Consider the following 23,932-nt stretch of genomic DNA (forward strand, 5'->3'; position numbering starts at 1 on the left):
CTGTGTTATTTTTTGACAAAGCAGATTTTGTGTATCATGAAAAATTAATTTTGTCTGAAGTCATTGTTATTTTTTTCTTCATTGAGATGGGAGCAGAAAATTTTCCTGAATGCTAGGGAATTTTTAGTGAGAAAAGAATTTTGCTTTTCTGGAAAGCAAATCTAGAAAACTGGTTCTCTGTGACTTTTTAATGTATTTCCACATCAGGGATTTTTCTGTTTTCTCTTCTAAATCTGACTGAAGATTTTTAGGGGGTGAAGAGTGAGCAAAAACAGCTTACTGTACAGTTTCTTATTACTCTGATTCTATTCTTTACACCTTTGTGGCTAGTCTTTCTTGATTATTATACATAAGATAAGTAACATTATAGACCTCTTTGGGACACTGAGAGATGAATACCCTAGCACAAGGTCATATGGCCAGCATGTATCAGAAAATAGGATTTGTAACCAGACCTTCAAGTTCTATGCACTCCATGTCAAACTGTTTCCAAGACAAAAACAAAAGGAAGTAGGAAATAGGTCTAAGGGGCAGAATTACAAGGTCTCCATTGTTCTCCCTTAGCTCTGGCTCTCTAATTAGAACTGGAAACTTGCTCTTGTTCCTGGTTCCTGTCCTATCTGAACCTGTCCCAGAGATGGAATCTTCTGAAGATTTAATAAGACAAGAGACATTTTCAGCAACATCAGCTTCTAACTGTCTATTGGCTTAGGTTTATGGCACAGTTTATAGATAGTATCTCATTTGAAAATGCTTTCACTGGAAAATGAATGGATGCCCATCAATTGGAGAATGGCTGGGTAAATTGTGGTATATGAATGTTATGGAATATTATTGCTCTGTAAGGAATGACCAGCAGGATGAATACAGAGAGGCTTGGAGAGACCTACATGGACTGATGCTAAGTGAGTTGAGCAGAACCAGGAGATCATTATACACTTCGACAACGATATTGTATGAGGATGTATTCTGATGGAAGTGGATTTCTATGACAAAGAGACCTAACTGAGATTCAATGGATAAATGATGGACAGAAACAGCTATACCCAAAGAAGGAACACTGGAAAATGAATGTGAACTATTTGCATTTTTGATTTTCTTCCCGAGTTATTTCTACCTTCTGAATCCAATTCTCCCTGTGCAACAGGAGAACTGTTCGGTTCTGCGAATATGTATTGTATCTAGGATATACTGCAACATATTTAACATATATAGGACTGCTTGCCATCTTGGGGGGGGGTAAAAGGAGGGAGGGGAAAAAACGAAACATAAGCGAGTGCAAGGGATAATGTAAAAAAAATTACCCTGGCATGGATTCTGTCAATACAAAGTTATTATTAAATAAAATAAAATTTAAATTAAAATAAATAAATAAATAAAATCATTGGTCATCATGCTAAAAAAAATGCTTTCATAGGAGAAGGGTGGAATAATACAAGAAGATTCTCAAGGTCTCTCATGAACTTTAAAAGTGATTGCATGACATGAGAGATACCAGTATTAGAACTACCTACCATGGCAGGCCCTCATCATATACCACAGTTTGTTCAGGAATTACCCAATTGATGGGTACTCCTGCAATTTCTAGTTCTCTGCCACCACAAATGTACTTATAAGTATTTTAGAACATATGAGGTTTTTTTTTTCCTTAATCTTCTTTGGAAATAGACATAGTAGTAGTATTGTTGGATAAAAAGGTAAAGGTAGTTTAATAAATATTTGGGCATAATTCCAGATTGTTGGGTCAAATGGTTGGGTCAGTGCACAATTCTACCAACAATGAAGCAGTGGCTCATTTTTTCCTCATCCACACCAACTTCTGTCACTTTCCCCTTCCATCATTTTAGCCAATCTGATCAGGGTAAAATGATACCTTAAAGTTGTTTGAATTTGCATTTGTCTAATATGTAATTATTGAGAGCCTTTTTTATTATAAAATTGTTTTGATTTCTTCATTGTCAAACTACCTGTTCATATCCTCTCATGATTTCTCAACTAGGGATGATTCATCCTCTTATACATATGACTAAGTTCTTTATGAGAAAATGTCCACAAAAATTTCTCCATATTTTCTGCTTTTCTTCTGATCTTAGATATATTTGTTTTATTTGATAAAAAAATTTGTTAGTGTAATGTATTTTTAAAATTATCCATTTTATACATAATCTTGCTCTCTCTCATTTATTCATAATTTTTCCATCCACAAGTTCATAAGTAATATGTTCTATGAAAATACAAATATTTTCTTGTAAAATCTCTCCTTATATCTAGATCATGTATTAATTTTTATCTTTGTAAATTGTATTTAATAACTTATTATTACTTTGTAACACTTTGTAAAAAAAATTGGCCTATGTCCAGTTTCTGCCATATTGCTTTCCAATTTTCCCAGCAATTTTTCACTTTTATTGGGAGGGCTAATGAAGGGCTGCAGCAGGAGGTCTGAATTCATAGATTCTTAAGTTTTATTTTTGCAGTTGTACATTTAAGTATATCCTCTAAGAAAAGCCCTTTTTACAATCAGTGTTTTTAGAAGCCTTAATGACAGCACAAATATTCTGATGTCTAGTGATCACCCTCTTATAGAGAGAATCAAGACCTCATTGAGCACAATGATAAGTCTTGTCTCCATTAGAAATCGTTTCATATAAAGAGATCATCTATAAGATACAGATACTATGACCTACAGACAAGACATAGGATTCTAGTTGAATTAAATTCTGAGGACAGATCCATCCTTTCAATCAGTTTTCATTTATCTCATTATCAATTGGCACAGTGACTAGACCAGCAAATACAACCAAGATCCCTCGAGAACTATTTATATTGATAGGAATAGGGGGAGATTTACAACCCTGCATAAAGTTAGTCATTACAGTTTTCTTCTCAACACTCTTCACTTAATGATCCAGGAGACACCACACCTGTCTAGGTGTAAACCCACGAGAATTAAATATAATCAGTATGCTCTGAGTAGACCTGAATATCCTACAAACATCTAATGGTTATTTGTTATTCTGTGCAGGCAAAGACAAGACCTTCTTTGTCACTAATTTGCTAGGAAGTCTTAAGAAGATTCTGGTCTCTTTCCCAACTCCAGTGTATTTTACTGGAACTATATCATGATTCCATTTCCTTTGTAGTATTCCATGTGGTAGCATGCTTTTGGAGCTATTCCAGGGGATTGAGCTTTTTGGTAACAGTTTCAATATTGAAGGAATTTCTAATTCCTGTTGAATATCAATGCTTCCCAACATGGTATACATTAGGTCCTATCTTTTCCTGTTTTGCTGCCAAACAGGACCTTTCACAAGCAGGTTCCATGAAGAAAATTCCCAAGGCTGATAATTAATATTTTGTCTTCTTGTTTTAGCATGAGAAATATGAAATCTGTTCACTAAGTAATTACTTAGTGCTATTAGAATGGGCATGGAATCTGACATAATCTAAAAATAGATGATGAAATAGCATTATTTATTTGTTTAGCAGTATGGAAATACCACTGCCACTATTTAGGCCTGGGTACATTAAGCAAGTTCCAACAACCATTAACTGAATTCTTAAACCAGACGCCAATGTTAAATAACAGTTCTTCCTAGGGAATGCAATAGAAGAATCATTAATGGTGGTATGTTTAAAGGTCCTTTCCTTACAGAATAATCTATAATACAATGAGTAGAAATATTTAGTCTATAACCTAACAGGTGGTTAGAAATAGTATTCTTATCTTTAAGAAAAACATAAATGGCTTAAAGCAGAACCACCTTATGTAAGGAGAGGTAGATGAGTAATTTATAAAAGGATGTTATCATTGGTTATTGGGTATGGGAACCAATTAGGGGAGAAGTGGTAGTTGTGTTATATTCTAAGCAATTAAAAGCAGTACAGAAGTTATAGTTTTACCCCAATCCATTCTTTTTTTTTTTTGCTGAGGCAAAAGAGACTTGCCCAGGGTCACACAGTTAGGAAGTGTTAAGTGTCTGAGGCCAGATTTGAACTCAGGTCCTCCTGACTTCAGGGCTGGTGGCCTGGTCCATTCTTAAAAAATATTTTATTTTTACAAATTATATGTTATGGCTGAAGAAGGGGTAAGGAAGCAGATGGTCATCGAGAAATCATGGAATAATTTCTCTGATTCAAAGATGGATTGAATGTGGGAAAAGAAACAGAACTATGAGAGATAACATCATCAATTCCATGAAGTTGAGGACCTAATGAAAATTATGTCCCATCAGGTTTTGAAACAGTATAGGAAAAAACAAGAATCTTTTGTTTAGTGAATGTACAGTTCATATGGGATTTACTGAGACATTTGGAATCAAGATTTTTTTGTGTGTAATTATTTAAAAATCTTGTAAGATCAGTGGAAGTCATTTGGAACACATCAGAATGAGTCCTCACTCAAAGCTTGACATTATTCTTTAAAGTTTTCCTGGTGCTCTTGTGGGGCTACAGAAGGATCACATAGCATTTGGGGATAAAGATGCAACCTAGCAAACCAGTTCTGGAACTTAAAATGGAGAATATCTCCACGGCCACCATCATCTTCCCCTTGGTGCTCTGGTACATGGGGAGGAAAGAGACCCAGACACTGCAGAAGACCAGCATGCTGAAGGTGATGAACTTGGCTTCATTGAATGTGTCAGGGAGATTTCTGGCTAGAAAAGCCACAATGAAGCTCCCCAGGGCCAAGACTTCCATATAGCCAAGGACAAAATAAAAGCCAATGAGGGAGCCCTCATTGCACCACAGGATGATGTGCTCATGGTCAGAGTGTGTGTCTGCCTCTGGGAATGGGGGAGAGAGCAGCAGCCAGACTCCACAGAGCATGCTTTGTATCAGGGTGCAGAAGAAAACAACAGAAATGGGGTCTCTGGATCCCATCCATTTCCTGCTCCTGCTGCCTGGTCTGGTGGCTCTGAAGGCCAGAACCACAGTGATTGTTTTGGCCAAGACAGAGGAGACGACCACCGTGAACATGACTCCAAAGGTTGTTTGTCGGAGAAGGCAATTGGCAGCACTTGGGTGACCAATGAAGAGCAGAGAGCAGAGGAAGCAAAAAAAAAAGGGAGATGAGGAGGATATAGCTGAGATCCCGGTTATTGGCTCTGATGATGGGGGTGTTTTTGTATCTCACAAAGACCCAGAGAACCAGAGCTGTGAGGAGAGACAAGCAAGCAGCTATAGAAGCCAAAGCCATCCCCAAGGGCTCTTCATAGGCCAGGAAGGTCACCACTTTGGGGAGGCACTGATTCCTCTCTTGATTTGGATATTGATCTTCAGGGCATTTCACACACTGATCTGTGTCTGAAGAGAACAATCAGATATTCAATATTTCAGCCTCAGCAAACCTTCCCTATCAGAAGGCCAATTATATTTGTGAAAATTGCTCTAGCTGGTTCCATGGGGATCAGAATTTGGTGGCGATGAATAGAACATAGGACTTGGAAGAGTTGAATTTGAATTCTGCTCCAGAAACTCTGTGACTTTGTGATGCTGGTTAGTCCATTACCTTCTTTCTACTTCAATACCATCATTTGTAAAATGGGAATAATAATTATGCCTACCTCACATAAATGCAAAGGGTTTGGCAAATCTGAAAGTATTATAAAAATTTCAGGACTTTTGAATTGCATCTGACTTTTTGTGACTGCCTTTGAGGTTTTTCTTGATAAAGAAACTGATATTTTTTGGCATTCTTCTTTTAGCCCAGTTTTTTTTCTGATGAGGAAGCTGAGGTTAACAAAGTAATGTGACTTCCCCCTTTTGGGCTTTACCAGGAGAATACTTGAGTTCTTTTTAAAGGGCATCAACTTTGAATCATATAATGATACAAATCAAAGAAGCTCATCACATTTAAACAGGGGGAGAAGAAAAAGCTTCTGAAGGGTCATGACAGCTTCTGTGATGCATAGAAAGCTATTGTACCTGGAAGAAGGACTGGATGAGCTCTGTTGCTCAGCAAGAATACAAATCCCAAAGCATGACTGGAACTGAGGAGAGACAATTTGGTTTCCATGTCAGGGAAAGCTCTTCAATATTGAATGTGGCTTAGAAATTCCCTGGGTTCTATTAAAGGAAGGGATATGATCTCATTGGGTATATAAGTAGACACTGAAAGATGACCTTTGGGGTGTGCTACTAGGGATCTCAATGATTATCAGAGTCCATTATCTTATAAGTGTGCAGCCACACTTGCCTTCATGGAAAGGCCACATTCTAATGAGATTTTTTTTCCTAAAGGTACAATGGAGGAAGCACAGGGTATCTTCTAATTCTAGATTGAAAATGTTCTTCCTGCTGTGTCTTGAACTGGTTCCTGATCTATTCCTTCTATACCCAGTAAGACAAAAAGATCGAGTATAGCTTTGAGACATGTTAAGTAGATACTTCTTCTGAGTTACCATTTTTAGTGACCTCCTGCTGACGAGTAACCAACCTCCCAAATATTTTCCTTTACTGATCAATGTCTATTGCAAAAACTTCCTTCACACTTGTTTTGACGGAGCTACTGCTCTAAGTCAGATTATTTCAACATTATGCATTATTTTCCTTTTCCCCATATCAGCAGTAAATCCCCAAATTTCTGTTTATGCATGTATTTTGTCTCCTTAAAGTACTTTCAAAAATTATTTGCATTTCCTCCCAAATCATACTTTTGCATTGAGCAATTAAAAGCCTAGGTTTAAAATAAGTCATTGTCTAGCAAAAAGGCAGGGGATTTTCTGAGTGACAAAAGGGTTTGTTCGGTAGCCAGATTGACCCCATCTTGACAAGCATTGTGCACGGATATGAGTAAGCATCCAGGAGAAAAAATTGAGGTGGATTGGAAAATGCAGTGAATTGCAACTGGCAAAAACTCCTAACTGGAGTCCTAGCTCTCTTTATTTTTAATGGTCACTTCATCTCTCTCTTTCCTAAAATTGGTATCAAAGTGTATTATTGTTTCATTGCTGTCTTGATGGAATATACTTTGCTGAAAACTCTTATGTCCTATGTAAATGCAGGAGATCTTTGAACATTAAGTGTTCTTTCCATAATCTATCTCTGAACAATTGAACTACAGAGAAATTGTGCAAGAAACTCCTGATCTGGTAGATCTCAAACCCACAAATTCTCCCTAATATTGATCACTCTGGGCTTTCAATATCTTTGATCATTTTAACCATTCTTCTAGGCTTTCCTTGTTCTCGGGATGCCACATTGCATAGGTAACAAGTTTCCATTGCCTCATTATAACATGGAAGAGTCAATCAACTTGGTTTGGTCACCATGGGTTCATGTTTGCTGAAGGAGAACAAAAGCATCTTCACAGACCTACCTGAATGGTTGGAAATGAGTCCCTCTAGGCAGGGGATGCAGTCAAAACAGCACAAAGGCTTTCCCTCCTGAGCTTTCTTCTGGAATCCAGGACCACAGACTGTACTACATCTGGACTGAGGAGGCTACACAGAGAAATATCCAAAGGCTTTTGAGGCAGCAATATTCATGACAGTACACTTTGTAACTATTTTGTTTGTATCAATATACAATCTGACTATTCTGCAGAGCTTCCCAATGCTATTTTCACATTGGTGTGATCATCATTCTGACAAAGTTTGCATCAGTTTCTTTTCAAAAGGGGCCCATAGTAGAAATACCCTAGGAGCTATATTCCTTCCCAGCTACAAAAGAGAGGATGCTGTTGGGGTAAGAACTAATTTGATGAGGTTATCATAAAGAAGGAATTAAAAAAATAGAAACAAAGCAATAGAGTGGGAAAGAAAAGATTTCTTCAAGAAAATTAAAGGTAATCTATTTATTTAGGTCTGTACCGATCAAAGTCCCAAGAAATTATTTTATAGATCTAGAAAAAATAATAACAAAGTTCATCTGGAAAAACAAAAGATCAAGAATTTCAAGGGAATTAATGAAAAAAAATGCCAATGAAGGTGGCCTAGCAGGACCAGACCTAAACCTATATTACAAACAGTGGTCATTAAGACCATTTGGTACTGGCTAAGAAATAGACCAGTGAAATAGGTTAGGTTCACAGGAAAAATAGTCAATGACTAGAGTAATCTAGAGTTTGACCAACCCTCAAACCCCAGCTTTTTGGATAAAAACTCATTATCTGACAAAAACTGCTAGGAAAATTGGAAACTTAGTATGGCTGAAACTAGGCATTGACCCACTTCTCACACAATATGCCAAGATAAAGTTGAAATGGGCTCATGATTTAGGCATAAAGAATGATATATAAGCAAATTAGAAGAACATAGGATAGTTTACCTCTCAGATCTGTGGAGGAGGAAGAAATTTGTAACCAAAGGATTGGAGCTCATCATTGAACAACAACAACAACAAAAGATAATTTTGATTACATTAAGTTAAAAGATTTTTGTAAAAACAAAACTAGTGCAGACAAGATTAGAAAAGAAGAAATAAACTAGGAAAACATTTTTACATTCAAGTGTTCTGATAAAGGCCTCATTTCCAAAACATATAGAGAATTGACTCAAATTTATAAGAATTCAAGCCAATCTCCAATTGATAAATGGCCAAAGGATATGAACAGACAATTTTCAGATGAAGAAATTGAAACTATTCCTAGTCATAGGAAAAGTTGCTCTAAACCACTATTGATCAGAGAAATGCAAATTAAGACAACTTTGAGATATCACTACATACCTCTTAGATTGGCTGAGTTGACAGGAAAAAATAATGAGAAATATTGGAGGGGATGTGGGAAAAATTGCTTTGGAGAGCAATTTGGAACTATGCCTAAAGAGCTATCAAACTACGCATACCCTTTGATCTAGCAGGGTTTCTACTGGGCTTATATCCCAAAGAGATCTTAAAGGAGAGAGAAGAATTCACATGTGCAAAAATGTCTGTGGCAGCCCTTTACGTAGTAGCAAGAAACTGAAACTGAGTGTGGATCACAACTTAGCATTTTCACTTCTTTTGTTGTTGCTTGCCTGAATTTTATTTTCTTTCTCATTTTTTCCTTTTTGATCTGATTTTTCTTATGCAGTAAGATAATTGTATAACTATGTATGCCTATATTGGATTTACATATATTTTTACCATGTTTAACATATATTGCATTACTTGCCATCTGGGAAGGGGGTAGAGGGAATAGAGGGAAAATTAGAACACAAAGTTTTGCAAGGATGAATGTTGAAAATTTATCCTTGCATATATTTTGAAAATAAAAAGCTTCAATTAAAAAAAAATCCAAATGGAGTCACACAAAAAAAGAAAAAAGAAACAAAATTAAAGCTACCAAGTAAAAGCTTCCTGCAAATATGGAGATGAGAAAAGACAAAATGTTAAGGATTCTAACATTCTACATAGGGATACAAAAACCTTTTAACTTAATGTAATCAAAATTATCTATTTTTTGTTCAATAAAAGGTCCAGTTCTTTGGCCACAAATTCCTTCCTTCTTCAAAGATCTGAGATAAACTATTCAATATTCTTCTAATTTGCTTATAATATCTCACTCTGTATGTCTAAATCTTGAAGTCATTTTGATCTTATCTTAGGGATAGAAACAGAACACAATTTGAAGAGTTGGAAAGAAGACACAATAGAAGTATACAAATAAGATCTAAATGTCACCAATAATCACAATGCTGTGTTAACTCTCTAGAACCAGATATTCTGGAGAATGAAATCAAATGTGTCTGAGGAAGCATTGAGAATAATAAAGCTAATAGACGTAATAGAATTATAGCTAAGCTATTTAAAACCTAAAAACATGCTATGAACATGCTGCACAAAATATGCCAGCCAATTTCAAAAATGCAACAGTGGCCATAGCATTGGAAATATCAGTTTACAAGCCAGTTCTAAAGAATACCAAGGAATATTCAGATTACTGAGTAACTGCACTCATTTCTCCTGTCAGCACAGTTATATTTAAGATTTTCCAAGCAAGGTTTCGATAGTAACTGTATCAAGAATTACCAGAAGCTCAGGCTGGTTTTGAAAGAAGCAAAGGTGTAAGAGATTAAACTGCTGACGTTAGTGGAATTGTAGAGATTAAGGAAATTGAAGAAAAACCATCTATGACTGCTTTATTCAGTATACATTGACCATATGACTCAAAACAAATGTGTCAAGTTGTCAAAGAGATGGGAGTACTAGATCATCCTACTTGCTCTCAAGAAACATGGATGTGGGCCAAGAGATAAAAGATCAAGCACAATATGAAACAACTGGTTCTTTTAAGATTAGAAAACAAGTATAACCGGGCTGTGTTCTGTCTCCTTATTTATTTAAATCATATGCAGAGTAAGTCATGAGAAATGGCTGACTGAATGAAACAGAAGCAAGAACTAAGTTTTGTGGGAGAAATATCAAAAATCTCAGCTATGCAGACAATACTTTTCTGATGACAGAAAAAAAAATGAAGAAGTCCTTTGACTAGAGTGAAAAGATGGTCTTAAAGTTTAAAAAAAAACTAACTAAAAAGAAAGGATCTACTTCCTTTCTAATGGGGGAGCAAAAATTGAAGCAGTGAGATGTTTTATATTCTTTGATTCAAAGGTCATTGGAAATGGTGACTGCCACCATGACATTAAAAGATTCTTCCCTGGAAGGAAAAATATGGCAAATCTAGACAGTATACTAAAAAGCAAAGATAACCTTATTAGCAAAAGTTAGTGTAGGTAAAGTTGGGCTTTTTTTTCCCCAGGAACAACGTATGACCATAAGAGTTATTAAAAAATAAAAAGCTGAGCATAGCAGAAAAGAATTGTGCCACTAGAGAAGATTTTTGAGAGTCTATGAAATAGCAAAAAGTTCAAATTGTTCAATATTTATAAAAAGTAATTCAGACTGTTTCCTTGAATGGTCAAATAATAAAGATGAAGTTATAAACTGAGAAACTCATTAGAAAAATCCTTGATATTGTAAAAGATTAAATAAAAAGGAGCAAGGTATTACAGAAGATGCGATGGATAAAAAATGTCATGAAAAAACAGTCCTGGAATTGTTCCAACTTTAAGAGATAGTGGAAGTTAGAAAGGCCTGGTGCTTCCCATTTCATGGATTTACAAATATTTATATAATCCTAAGTGACTGGACAATAACAACAAAGCTTGGAGTTGTAGTTTTTTGGTTTTTTTCACTATAAGATTTAACTATAAGATTCACTATAAGATCTTCTGGGAAGAGAAAAATGTTAATTATCACAATTAATTATCAACAGATTTTTTTTCTAAGACTCTATAGTAAAATGAATTTGAGAAGTATTTTTAAAAAAGGATGATGATGACATTTCTTAATTCACTAAAGAATCTATCTGTGTTTTGAGATTATGACTTTGCTAAATATACTCTACTGAATTTCCTCAGGACCACAAATATAAACAGTCTTTCTGTGTATGTTTGTGTGCATGGAGAATGCAAAGGAAGTGCTTCATTGGTTATTCCTCCCACTTAAAAGTGATCATTTTAATTAAGAGCATTATTCAATTGATTATGTCAGACCCAAGTATGAACAGTACTTACCCATTTCCTTGAATGATTTAAATCCATTATTTGAGCTACTTAGTAATAACCAAAGAAATTTAATTAAAATGCTGAGTAGCTTCTACAGAAATAAAGATTCTGAGGGTTTAGAAGTAGACAGAATGGAGTTGAATTTCAGCTACATCTTAAGAGCAAAGTCATGATTGAGCTATGGCAGAGAAGAGAGAAGTTAGGAAGATCATCGGTTTTATACACATTTTGGAGGAAAAGCCCAGCAGTAAGGGAAGTACTGGCTCCAAGTTCCCCTACCTTCCTGTATAATAACAAAAAATATAAATGTTCTTTGCCTACCCGATGTTTGTTGGAACCTGAATTTTGCTTCAACCCTGCAAAGTAAAGTTGATAGGGCCCCCCACTGTAGTCTAAACTTGAAAGTTTCCTGATCATACATTCAGAATAATTATATTTGAGCTCATAACTTCTTGTCTAAGACCAAGAAAAAAGAATCATATAAGAAGGATATTTTTGGTCTCTTTGTATGTTCCCAAATATTCAAGACAATCCTTAATAAATTCTTTTTGAATAGATATAAGAATAAATGAATGACAGAAAAAGAGATTATGTTTTATTAAAAAAAATTAGTCTCTCTCCCCCAGCCCTACATGTTTTCTATTTTAGCAAACTTTAAATTCCCTGAATTGTTTAATCTCTTTACAATAAAACCCATAATTGACTAAGCTGTTTATATTAACTTGATTGGGTATTTTGGTCTACTCTAAAATTTATATTTGTCAAATTTCCTTTGTTGACTGTATATTTTGTCTTATAATTGTATGATTGGTTGTCAACTAGCAGAGGGAATTAGTATATTTGTAAATGTGTGACATGGTATTATTATGTAAAAACTAGAATACATTTTTCCTCAGTGAAGCCTAAACTAGAAATTAAATAATCCAGAATTTTGTTCCAGAGCTTTGTTCCAGAGAATCCAGAGTTCCAGAGTTCTTTAGAGCCCAGATGTTAATCAGGCCACTGCTGTTTCATAGATATTGGGTTTAAGAGTAAATGACTAAGAATCATTTATCCAATCTAATTAATTAACTAATTAATTTAATAGGAAGTTTTAGAATGTTTTTGCTTCCTTCTCTCTTGGATGCGATGGAACAAGTGATTCTACTATTGCCCCAGCTATGCAATTGGGAAATCTCAAAATTTTATGGACTCTTCACCCAAAGGAGCATTTATCCTGGGATCTTTTTCTTTCCCACAATTTAAATGAATTCATCACACACAACCTGATTTGCACAGACTGTTTTCTTCAAGCAGATTCTATGGCGTTTGCCCCAGATTTGAAAATACTCATGAGTATCCTGGTTGGCCATATTATGTTTATATCTGTCACAAAATCAGCATTTTAATCATTCTTCACCTTTCCTTTCCCTGTGTACCACACTATGGCCTTCTCTTGGATGGTAAAATCTTGGCCCCCTGGAGCCTGAGCAATAAACTCTCCCACTTTCACCAGGACTTCAGTATCATTACCAAAGGTCACATAGTTGAGAATATCATAGTTTGCCACAGACTTCCTCTTTGTATCCAAGACCACCTGGTTCCCAGCACTGTTGTTAAAATGGACGTTCTTCAGAAAGGAATGGAGCTGAAAGAGAAGAGAATGAGTTGAAAGTTCCCCAGCAGAATATCTCAGTGATGTTTGTTAGACTCTCTGCTTTTTAACATTTTTCTCAATGCTTTGGAATAAGTAGGGATAGCACAATCCTAAGATTTTTCAAGTGTCATGGAATTTGGGATGGATTGCTAATAAATTGGATAACAGATGACACCAAGTTAGAAGATTGGGCCAAATCTCAAACTGGAAGTAGGAATTTTTCAACCTTCAGAAAAAACCTATAAAGGTTTTTTCTCTCTTTGATGAGTGGAATTTAGAATGAAGGCATAGAAAGTGAGTTTTTAGAACAGATTTAGAATGAGTGGGAAGCTAGAGAGCTCACCTTGTTAGTTAATCAGGCTACTTCCAATGCAATAATATGCAATAATAAATAAACTTTCAATACAGTAATCCTTAATAACAATTTATTAAGGGCCCACTATTTCTGACACTAAGGCATAAAATGAAAATAATAGGTACTTGTCCTCAGGGGGGCTTATATTTTTTGAAGGATACATCATTGAATCAGAAGAATACTGAATGATTCCATGAGGAAGAAAATGTGATCCAATTGGAAGGGAAAGAATAAGTATTTATATATCATTTATTATGTATATGCTTTAGATCAATATTACCTGATTTGATAAGATAGTTGAGAAAGGATTTTTTATGTGACAGCATAGAATCTGAACATAAAGGCAAGTTAGAGAATCTAGAAACCATATGTGAGGTAGTAGTATATTTTAGGCTTAAATACCTATACAAAAGAATGAAATTGAGTAATGTGATCTGAATTCAAAGTAATCCAGTAAGGTATTTCTGCTGAAATATATACTATATTAAGAAATGTAGTATGGAATTATCTTGGAAAGCTGGAGTCACAAGGTGCAAGATTTTTAATTACAACCTGAAATTTTTTTTTTTTCTCTTAGGGGTTATAGGGAGCTGATTATGATTCTCCCAAGAGTTTATCATCATATTGGGTCAGGAGAAGTATATGTTTAGATGTTCTTCAGAAAGAGTGTTTAGTTGATATTTGTGTTCTTCTATAAGGATCTTATATATGATTTAATGATCTCAAATATAAATTTATTGGTCTTTATAATTTTTTATATAATTTGTATTTATTTTGTACATATACATAAATACTTTGTACCTATATGATAATTAACCCTTTATATTTATTTTGTAAATATATTCCCAATTTGTACTTATATAATTATATGTGTTTATAGAGAAATATATATATGTATATACCCACATATATTTATGTTGCCTCTTCCATTGTTAAGTTCTTGAGAGTAAGGATTATTTTGTTCATCTTTGTGTTTTTATCTCCATCGCCTATCATATTACTTTTCACTTAGCAGAACCTTTTTTAATGTCTATTTGTTGATTGACTAGCAGCTCCATCAATGATGAATTGAAGGTAGGGGAAATTAGAATCTAAGAGGGCAGTTAAGATGCTTTTCATACAAGAAGAGCCTATTATGTGCCTTCCAAGTACTCTGGGCATGACACTAGTGCAGGAGACTAAATGAAAAATAAGAGCAATCCCTGTTCTGAGGAAGCATAGAAAAGCCAATATAGAAATCCCTGTTTTGAGACTTAACATCCCATGTTAAAATTTACATTGAAAGGACCAACTAAGTGATTCAGTGGCTAGAGTACTGACCCGGGAGTCTGGAATACCTGAGTTTAAATTGGCCTCAGAAATTTGACACATTAACTGTGTGAGCCTGAGCAAGTCACTTAACTCTAATTGTCTTGCCAAAAAAAAAAAAAAAAAAAAGGAAAAAAGTTAGATCTAAAGTTAGAAGGGACCTTACAGGCTATTTTATTCAACTTTATTTAGAGACAAAGCCTAGGAAAATCAAGTAACTTGTTCATCAGCACCTAAGGAATAAGCTTCAAAGGCAGGATTTGAACTCAGCTTGTCTGACTAGAATAAGAGCTCTCTCCATTGTACTGTGCTGCAAAAGAGTAAGTAAGGCCGCCAGGCTAAGGAGAGATGCTCAGTTCTGACTTCCTCAGCCCCTGGTGGAGGCATAGCATCTGTAGTGTTGACGTTCCTACCCTTCCCTGACATCCTTTTTGTCAAAGAAAGACCCTGAAGAACCAGTTGATCTGGATTCTCACTCTTGTCACAATTTTCTGCAATGGTTCTAATTCTGAAATGACAAGGAATAAGGTATATTATTCTGCGTCTTCTGTGCAGGAGTTACTCACTGAAAAACGAGGTGAGCTGAATTACTAATTCCTTATCTCTTTTCTAGATATGGCAGTTCCTGAATCAGAGATTTGGGTATCAATGCTTAGAAAGGGAGGAACTTTACCTTCCAGGGGTGAACAATCCTCTTGTCTCCATCTATGTTAGATTCCATTTCTGATCTCACCGAGAACATTTCATGAAGGGTCCAGGCCACAGCATACACAGCAGTATAGACAGTGTAACTCTGGTCAAACATAGTCATGTCTAAATCGCTCAAACGTAGTGTGTCTAAAGAGGCATTCGGAGAACAGACTGCTTCGTTAAGCTCTCCATGGTGAGATGTACATCCAAAAGCCGAGTTCCAAAAGTTCTTAAGGAAAATATTTTCTGGGTATCTAGCAGGGTTCATGGTTTTCAGATAATGTTTGAACCCAGGAATCTTACTTGTCTGATCTGAAAATATCAGAGACCCATAGAAATTATTAAAATAGATGTACCTGGGCTTTTTGGTGATATCCTAGTGACTGCTGGTGATCCACACTCTTGTTACTATGCTATGAGGATTCTTCATAAACATCAGGCTCAGAAGTGAATTTGTATCTCCATAAAGGACAATCACCTTTGCTGCAGAAATGAATATGTCCTGTACAAAAACACGATATATTTTCTTTGTGAATGCCTGACCAGTGATGAATTTTTTTTAAAAAATTCACACAAATATCATTTCTGGCCATTTCTTTTGGAAGATCCCTGAGGAATTTCTCACCTCTTGAATCATCTGAGACAACAAGACCCACCCAGATCCATTTGAAATGCAGCATTAACCTGACCATGCCAAGGGGAAGAGAGGTGTCACTGAGGGCCATCTGATAAACAAAAGGAAACTGAAGTGGATCACTGAGAAGTGGATCAAAGCGACTGATCTGAATAGGAAGCAAACATGAGTTTTCAGCTTAATGAGTTCATTACAGCAAAAAATTCCCCCATCCCATTATTCCATATCTGAATCTACTCTCTCCCTACCCATCTGCCTAGGTCTCATTCCTCATATTTCCTTGGGAAAATACTTCTGTTCATTCAGGCTCGGGGTGGAGGGCATCTCTTTCATCAAACTTTCCCAAGCTGAAGCAAATGTACTTTCTGTCTTTTTACTTCATTGTATCCTTAACATTAAATACAGGAACTTGAGAGTATTAAATGCTTAATAAATATTTTCAAGATTCAGTTTCATAATTTCAAGTCAAAATATGCTGCTTCCTCTAAGACATGGTGAAGCAAATAAGTCTGATCTCAAACTCTGTATTTTCTTTTACTTTTTTGAGAGCCATTTGAAATGCAAATTAAATACAAGAGTTCCCAAAAGGTATTTGGAGTTTTTATTTCAAATGGCAGACTCTCAAAGGCCTGCCTCTGCCCTCCAAACATATAAGTTAATTGAGCCTTTAATTTCCTACCTGTGGGAACTTATAGAGCCCCAGTAAGGTTGCTGTGAAAAAAGTCAGTTCAGAAGTGGCTCCTCCAATGACCACTACAGACTTGTCCCGTTTCTCACAGCTGTAATTTGGAATGGTCTGTCCCTGGCCTGACAGCCACATGAGGGAACTCTCCAAGGTCCTTTCATTATTGTGATAGGCATTGTAGATGTGGAATCCCAGAGAAATATTGGGTAACAGATGGGGGTTCCTGTTGATCTCTTCTACAGCAAACATAAAGGCCAGTACTTGATAATCATGTTTGAGCAGCCACCTGCAGTAGGAGAGAGATTATCAGGGACAAGGAGTATGTATGATTCTACCTAACTCTGAAAAGGAACTGGAAATTTCAGAAGGATTTTCTCAGCCATACAAAGATCCAATTTTAGGTCAATAATATGTGGCCAAAGTTACCTTTTTAGCCATATTTGTTATCTTCTGAATATTTTACTCTTTTACTAGGAATGATCCAGTCACCAAGACATCGGCTTTCCTGTATCTGGCCTGAGGGCATTAGGACTGTACCAAAGTTTTTCCAATATTTCAAATCAAATATGTCCCCACATTTAAAACATCACAGTAATTGTCTACCAGTTACCAGTTCATTTCTGAACATCACAAACAGTTGTTTTAAGAACTACAAATTCCTTTAGAAAAATTAGGCAAAAGTAAATAAATTTTCAAAAAAATTTTCAAAAAAAAAGAACAAAGAAGACAAAAGATATTGGCAAAACTGAACATCAATTTAGTAGGATATAAGTCCTTCACCTAAAAATCTCTTAATATAATATCCAAATAGATATCAAATTAAGATAGCAAAAGAAACATCATAATAAAAGTTGAGACCTAAGGAAGAAATTACCTTTGAGCATTATGAATTGGAGAAGAATTCATGACCAAAAACACATATAGAAATAGAAATTAATAATGAAATATTTGGTTACCTAAAATTTATAATAAATCTTCTTTTCCCCTCACACAAATGCACTGCAACTAAGATTAGAAAGAAAACAGGTATGTGGAAAAATATTTCTTATTACACTTTAAAACATCTATTTCCAAAATATAGAAGGAATTGTTTCATGTCTGTAAAAAGAAATCCCATTTATCATTTGATGCATTCCCCAATATTTAAATAGAAAGTTATTAAGATAAGAAATCAAAACTCCCCTTAGACATATGAAAAAATGCCCAAATGTCTAATAATAATTGTAATTTAAAAATTATCTACCTCACATCTATCAGATTGTCATAATTAATCAGAAAAGAGAGAAATGGATGGAAGATAACAGTCATCTTATTGTACTGTTGATGGAACTTTTAATTGTTTTTGCATTATGGAAAGCAGTTTTTATCTGTGGCCAAAAAGTTACTGAACTGCAGATACATTTTAACCAAGCAATTCCTGAAAGAGTCAAAAAAAGTAAAAAGGATCTATATGTAAATGAAAAAAAAATGAAGCATTTCTTTTGATAATGGCAAAAAAATCTGAGGATTTGCCCTTTCATTAGGACATAGCTGCACAAATTATGGTATACAGAGCTAATTTAATACTATTGTGCTGCTGAAAATAAAGCAACATGATTTTTTAGAAATATCAGAAGGCTTGTAGAGAGCCATGTACTACGATGTTGGAAAAACAAGGCAAGAATTTATAATTTAATAACAATATTGTTAAAAAAAAAAAAAGAACATTTAAGAACTCTGATCAATGTAACAATCTGCAATGTTTGCAAAGGACTGATTATGTATAAGGGACTGAGATCATTATAAAAAGCTGATGGACTGATGTGCAAAATAAGACACTCATTTTTAATTTGGCCACCATGAGAATTTGTTTTACTTGATTATGCTTAATTGTTACATGGAATTTTCTTTTATCTTCCAATAAGATATTGAAGGGAATACTGAAAGATCCTAGATAACTGGAAAAGTTATTTAAAAATAAAATAGAATACTTACTGATAGTCTTTACTCTTGTATTGAAGTGAAACCAAAACATTTTCCAATATTTAAAAGTGCTTATTTTATCTGTGAGTAAAAGAAAAAAACCTCCAACAACAAGATCCCCATCTCTGAAGTATGTGGGACTGAAAGTCTTTTCTAAATGGCATGGAGTCCCTTGTTTCTTGCTCACAGAAAATGGCAGCTGCAGGAAAAGGAAGAAAAAAAACAGGGAGAACATCAAGGAGAGTGCTCTCCAGCTTCCACCCAAGGTCCACCTGTCTTCTAGTCAAGTTTGTGATATGTTATGGAGGAAGCAGGGCAAAAACAACTATAGCAGCTTCAGGGTTCTTGGAAAGGAAACACTATCTGCAGGTGAAGAGTATCTTTCCTGAGCAACTGTTCAAGTTTTACTCAGGCTCTCACACTTGTGAAGACAGAATGTAATGACTCATGCCCAAGAAAAAGGCTGTCTTACTGGCTATGCCAGAGTGTATTTATGAGGATTTTCTTCGGGTGAAAAATCTCTGAAGTGTCTTTGTTAATCTATATGGATAAATATAGGAGGGACCTTAGTCCAAGAGGGACTCTTGGGACCGTTGCTGCTTGCGGCTGTGCACCTGTTCCCCTGTATCTGAGTGAAAAACTTGTTTTTCCCAGTCCTCCTTCTCAACATCTCTGCTCTCAGCACAGCCATTTGGTATCAAGTGAGTAGGAGCTCCAGTGGGCTCTCCAGAGGCAGGAGAGTTTCATACTATGTGAGAACCTGCTAAGAACCTGGGTAACTGGCTCATGGCAGGTGACAAGATCAGAAAGTGGTAGTAACTGAGTGGCCAAGTCTTAGATGATCTCAATCTCCTATCTCCCAAATCCTTAAATCAGGAAATCCTGCAGGCTGGGATTATTCTCTAAATAATGTTCTGACATATCTCATATTGACAATATGGCATATTGTCATACTCTGACAAGTATCTTTTCACTAGTTCTTCTAGCAGCACATAGAATTTTTTTTTGGCATTTATTGCCTCACAATGCTCTTGACCTGGTAATTGGAGGGTAATTTCTAACAAATTCTGCTACAGAAGAATTCATCTTTTATTCCAGTAGTCCCTTAATATTCAGCCTCTCAGGTCAATGCCTGCCCATTTTTTTTTTTTTGGTTTTTTCTTTCTTTCTTTTTTATTTATTTATTTTATAATAACTTTTTATCGACAGAACCCATGCCAGGGTAATTTTTTACAACATTATCCCTTGCATTCACTTCTGTTCCGATTTTTCCCCTCCCTCCCTCCACCCCCTCCCTTAGATGGCAAGCAGTCCTATATATGTTAAATATGTTGCAGTATATCCTAGATACTATATATGTTTGCAGAACCGAACAGTTCTCTTGTTGCACAGAGAGAATTGGATTCAGAAGGTAAAAATAACCCGGGAAGAAAAACAAAAATGCAAATAGTTTACATTCATTTCCCAGTGTTCTTTCTTTGGGTGTAGCTGCTTCTGTCCATCCTTGATCAATTGAAACTGAATTAGGTCCTTTGTCAAAGAAATCCACTTCCATCAGAATACATCTTCATACAGTATTGTTGTTGAAGTGTATAATGATCTGGATCTGCTCATTTCACTCAGCATCAGTTCATGTAAGTCTCTCCAGGCCTTTCTGAAATTATCCTGCTGAAATTATCATTTCTTACAGAACAATAATATTCCATAATATTCATATACCACAACTTATTCAGCCATTCTCCAATTGATGGGCATCCATTCATTTTCCAGTTTCTAGACACCACAAAAAGGGCCACCACAAACATTTTGGCACATACAGATCCCTTTTCCTTCTTTAGTATTTCTTTGGGATATAAGCCCAGTAGTAGCACTGCTGCATCAAAGGGTATGCACAGTTTGATAACTTTTTGGGCATAATTCCAGGTTGCTTTCCAGAATGGTTGGATGTCTTTGAGAAGTGGACTATAATAAAAGCTGAGTGCCACAAAATTTACAATTTCAACTTGTAATGCTGAATAAGACTTTTGAGAGTCCCTTGAATATCAAGTAAATCAAATCAGTCAATACTTAAAGAAATTCATTCAGACAATCTTTTGAAGGACAAACAATGAAGCTGAAATTTAAATAATTTGACTACTGGAAAACCTTTGATTTGGGGAAAGTTTGAAAGCAAAAGGAAGAGTGGCAGAGGATGCAATATATAAATAGTGTCATGAAAACAATGAACATGAACTTGGCCAGATTTTGGGAGTGGAAAATAGAAGAGCCTGGGATGCTACGGTCCCTGAGGTCATAAACAGTGGACATGATTAAACAACACTAAAAATTAGCATTTCCCCCACCACTTTCCAAAGTCTAAACCATCAATGACACACTAAGAAGAGGTCCATCTCTTGAGAAGTTCACATTTTGTGGTGGAGGTAACGTAGATAACTATGTACATAGAAGATACATACAGAGTAGATAAAATATTCTAAAAGGACATTAGCAGCTGGAAGAGGGAGGAAAAATCCTCCTCAAGGTGGGATGATTTGGGCTCACTTCTGAAGGAAACTAAAAAAGCTGGGAGGTGAAAGTGATGAGAGAAAGCATTCCATCAGGATAGCCAATGCAAAGGGCATGGAGACAAGTAAATGGCGGTGCACCCTATTCCATGCATAGCAAACAGACCAGGTACCTGTTTTGTAGATTGTGTGTAAGGGAGGAGCATGTAAAGAGACTAAAACATAAGAAAGGGCCAGTGTGTAAAAGGTTTTAGATGCCAAACAGAGAAGTTCGTATTTGTACTGGTTGTATATGGTAGCTCATTGTACATGGTCAGTCCTGTGTTTTAAAAATCATCTTGGCAGCTAAGGAAAGGATGGACTGGATTGAGGAAAGGAAACCAGTGAGAGGCTATTGCATGTAGCGTAGGCCAGAAGTAGTGAATGCCCCATAAATGTGGTGCTTGTGTGAGTGGAGAAGAAACCCAAGTCCCTGTACCCGTTTTTCAAAAACTCAACTGGGTCTCATTGGTGTGGATCATCCAGTCCAATGATACCTGCGCATCCTGTTCCATTCTTACCAGTATCATCCCAGGAGTTTACTACAAAAGGTCACTGAGTAAGACACAATGACTCCTCATTTTCCCCAGGTAACTAACCCATCTTTTTTTCATTTATACATTTCTCTGATAATGTCTTTTACCCAGATTCTTTTTCTAACACAAAAGCAACTAGATGATGCAGTGGATAAGAGCACTACTCTTAGAGTCAGGAAAATCTGAGTTCCAATCTTGCTTCAGACACTTACTGTCTATATAATTCTGGATGAGTCATTTCACCTCTGCTTGCCTCAGTTTTCTCATCTGTAGAATGATGATAAAATAGCATCTAAGATATAAATCTAGCTTTTCTTATCATTCGATCTTATCATCATCATCGATTATGTTCCCCTCTCCCATTATTTTTTTCAAGACTAAATGGAAACGAATCAATACTATTAGTAAATGTCATGATAAAGTAGACGTTATAGGTGTGTGTATAAATAAAAGACATATCACTTGAAATTGAATTATCACTTGAAATTGAAATTATAGACATTACATCACTTGAGAGTTATTGGGTTTCCAATGTTTTGGGAATGTCATCATTTATAATGAGGAGGGGGTTAGTTCATGAAACTTTTTTACACTTCAAAAAGTGCTCATAATGCATAAACATTCATTCATAGATATGTTTTTACACTGCATTTTTAAACATACTTCATATTTGTTATGGGATTTTACCAAATAATTTGGGGAGAATAATCAATTATGGCAATTAAAAAGGGTTGAGAGATATGATTTCTAGGTAATTTAGTCAATTTATTAATAGCATGTTATTGATAAAAGGATTATCAGCTGTCGGTATCTCGTAAATTAAAGACAATGTGGACTCAGATAACACAATAGAGAGGCCGGGAGTGGCGTCATGCCATCCTTGGATAAGGAAACGATCTCTGTACTCGACCATCCCCAGTCTTGGGCTTTCTAGATCTGTCTCCATCCAAGCCTGACTACATGGAGTTCACCCGTGACTAGAGCATCCTTGTAGGGCTGGGTCAGATAGAGAAGTCAATGCAATCTCCTCTCAGGAATGTGCTTGCAAGACCTTAGAGTTAAAACCAGGGCTTTAGAAAAGGGAGAGGAGGGCTCGGCCTCCCGCGGTTCCCTGATTATTAATGATCGTTTCTCTCACAGCTGTCTGAGGACCTGTGTAAGTGAGTGTACGAACTGCTTTTCCTTGGTTCCGCTGCCCGATTGTTCAGGTAACTGGGAAGAGCGAGGGGAGCACAGGCTGTGTCAGTTAAAGCCCAGAGTGTTTGACATACCAACAATCCTTTGTAGTGATCAAGGGCAAACTCTGATACGCCCCAAACCAGCGGCTCGGAAGCCAGTTAAGCTCGTGCAAGCTATAAAGCTGTGGGGAAGGAAGCGGCGGAGGGGGGCTTCCAGCACGTACTCTGCCGCATTGAAATCCAATTCGACGTGACGTCATTGGTCCTCTTCGAAAACAAAGGATGACCCTCATGTGCCCAGCACTGTGCTAAAGTGCCGGGGGCACAAAAAGGGGCAACCCCCCCCCAACCCCAGCCCGCGCCCCCGAGGGGCTTCCAAAGAAATGGGAGAGAGACGGCAGAGAAGACAAGGGAGCTGCGTGGAGGATAAGTAATTCATCATTAAGAGGGCAGGCACTGGAATGAAGCGGGTTGAGAAGGGCTCCTGTAGAAGATGGTCGGGACCCAGAGGCCCTCCGCCCCCGGAGACCCCCCTCCACCAGCCCTTCACAGCTTCCAGATACAAGCGCCCCGCAAGTATCCCGGGAGGGGCGGGGTCAGAGCTCGAAGGCCCCGCCCCCTGCCTCTACCCGGGAGTGAACAGGTGCTCTGCCTCCTGGTGTTGGGTGTCCCTCCTCCTCCTGCTCTCACCGCCCCGCTCCCGCCCCAGAGGGGACTACGATTCCCAGGATGCTCCGCGGCGACCCCCTGTACTGGCAGGTACGTGCGAGGCGGCGCTCGACTTATGAGCGTGGACTTCCGGAGGAAAGGGGACAGGTGGTGAGTGAGTACTGCTAGGCCTCGGCGCGCGGGCACCCGTGTTCCACTCGTGCGTGAGAGCCCCGGGCTCGAAAAGGTGGGCCGTGGCGGAGCC

At 36.8% G+C, this 23,932-nt stretch overlaps 1 pseudogene; it reads right to left on the reverse strand.

The window, feature by feature from the left end:
• Window positions 1–4,401: 4,401 nt before the first annotated feature.
• LOC127557644 (vomeronasal type-2 receptor 26-like) lies at window positions 4,402–23,279 on the reverse strand (annotated as a pseudogene).
• Window positions 23,280–23,932: the final 653 nt, after the last annotated feature.

The sequence above is a fragment of the Antechinus flavipes genome, chromosome 3 (assembly GCF_016432865.1).
Source record: "Antechinus flavipes isolate AdamAnt ecotype Samford, QLD, Australia chromosome 3, AdamAnt_v2, whole genome shotgun sequence".
NCBI classification, from domain to species: domain Eukaryota; kingdom Metazoa; phylum Chordata; class Mammalia; order Dasyuromorphia; family Dasyuridae; genus Antechinus; species Antechinus flavipes.